The sequence below is a fragment of the Sarcophilus harrisii genome, chromosome 5 (assembly GCF_902635505.1).
Source record: "Sarcophilus harrisii chromosome 5, mSarHar1.11, whole genome shotgun sequence".
NCBI lineage: Eukaryota > Metazoa > Chordata > Mammalia > Dasyuromorphia > Dasyuridae > Sarcophilus > Sarcophilus harrisii.
In genome coordinates, this window is record NC_045430.1 from 286,001,400 (window position 1) to 286,003,646 (window position 2,247).

The window sequence follows — 2,247 nt, forward strand, 5'->3', positions numbered from 1 at the left end:
CAAGTCCTCTGCTCATTAGTTTGAGAATGATAACATTTTAGTTAATTAGCAGCAAAAGTAGAACACCATGAAAAGGTTTTATTTTGCCCAAAGGATGCCGTTACCCTTTTGGAGAGACAATCTTGTATTTATTAGCACATCCTGGCAGGTGCTGGGAACCCAAAACATTACAAAGTTTTCTTAGTCTCAAAAAATACTGTTGCTCACCTTTAATCAGAAGTGCTCTCGCAAGAAAGACTCCTGAGCAAAGAAATTAAGCATGGAAAGCAAGAGAACACACATACACATGCTAAGAATTGGAAATCAAAGGGATATCCATCAATTGGGAAATGGCTAAACAAGCCGGGATATATGATTGCAATGGAATATTATTGTGAAATGACAAACAGTATGATTTCATAAAAACCTGCAAAGACTTGCATTAACTGATGCATTGTGAAGCGAACAGAATCAGGAGAACGTTGTACACAGTTACAACTTCTCAACAATGCAATGATTCAAGACAATACTCAGGGACTGCTGGTGAAGCGTGCTATCTGCCTCCAGAGAAGGAACTGATACTATTTTTCACTTTCATTCTTTCATTTCCTCCCCCTTTATTCGAGTCTTCTTTTACAAAATGACTAATATGGAAATGTTTTATATAATTGCACATGCATAATCTATATCTGATTGGTTATCTCTATCTGATTGTGTTCTTGGGGAGGGAAGAGAAGGGAAAGGGAAAGATGAATAGAATTTGGAACTCAAAACTTTCAGTACGTCTAAAATGTTGAAAGAAAAGGAAGGAAGGAAGGAAGGAAGGAAGGAAGGAAGGAAGGAAGGAAGGAAGGAAGGAAGGAAGGAAGGAAGGAAGGAAGGAAGGAAGGAAGGAAGGAAGGAAGAGCATATACACAAGATGAGTAAGATGTCCTTTCAAAGAATTCCCTTTCTTAAGAGGTATGAAGATGAAAATTTAAGCATACTCTGTAAGGAACAGGGAAATATGTTTTTGTGAGCTAGAAGATGGAATCTATAGCTTGCTCTTAGTTTCTTGAAACATTTTAAATCTTCAAATGACACTTCGAGCTTGAGATAGAAAGCAAAGCAAATGGTCCAATCCATGTGTATCTCAGGTACTTTACTATCCTATCATGAGCACTATCAACTTCCAATGATAGAACAAAATGCTTATTTGCCAATGCAAATAACTTTGTATATCAAAATGCCCCCAGCTGTATGCAGCCCATGCTGCCCTTCAATGCCTTAAAATGACTTTGCTTTTTAATGGCAAAATACAATAATCCAGAGAGGAAAAAGTCTCCGTGTTTGTGTGTGTGCATTTGTGTGCTGCTGATGTCTGCTCGGTCACTGCGCATTTACAAATAGTTGTCCTTCATCTATGTTATTTCCTTATATCAGATTTCAGTTCTGAGATCCCAAATCCTTTAGGGATCGGGGGCAATGATGGCAATGTCTCTATGTTATACTGAGAGTCTCTCTTAATGAAGTGTTTTATATCACATTATATGTATAATAGAATTCTCATGTCATTCATAAAATAAGAGACAAGTATATTATCCAGATTTAACAAGAAATTAAACTTGAAATTTGAGAGGCTAAGTGATTTGACCCAAATCCAATTTCTAATAAAAAGTGGGAGCCAAGAATCATCCTTTCAGATGCTGGTTCATATGTTGACCTTTTCTGCCAGCTCATGCAACACTTCTCTGCATGAATGCATGCAGATTTGGATCAGTCCCTGACCTCATCTCTATCAATATGTTCATCATCACTGTGAGTAGAACCTTGCCCTGCTTTCTCCTCCCATGTTGTTCTGCAAGCCCAACAACAAATACTTCCCTAGAGATAAGTTCTAGCATGTCCACAAAGTCTTTTCTTATGTTATAAATGCCTCAGTGACTCTCCAAGTGTTGATCTTTTATCATTTGATCGAGACTAACTTTGTTTTCCAATCTGAATATACTTTACTGCTCAGTGGGTACTTTTTGCCACCAGTCTTGGTTCTCCATATGCACGACTTACTTCATCCAACAGATGCCTTTTGTCACTTTTGGCAGAGTTCAAACTTTAATTCTTCCATAATAATGTTGGTCTATAACGTGCTACCTTATATCATTATTGGAAGAATATTGATGTTAAAAACCCTAGGCCTTTGTGCCCTAATAGCTTTGGATCATTGAAAGCATTGTGAATCTACTCAGATGTCATCCAACCTGATTTTTCTCAAATGTTTGATTCTGAAAA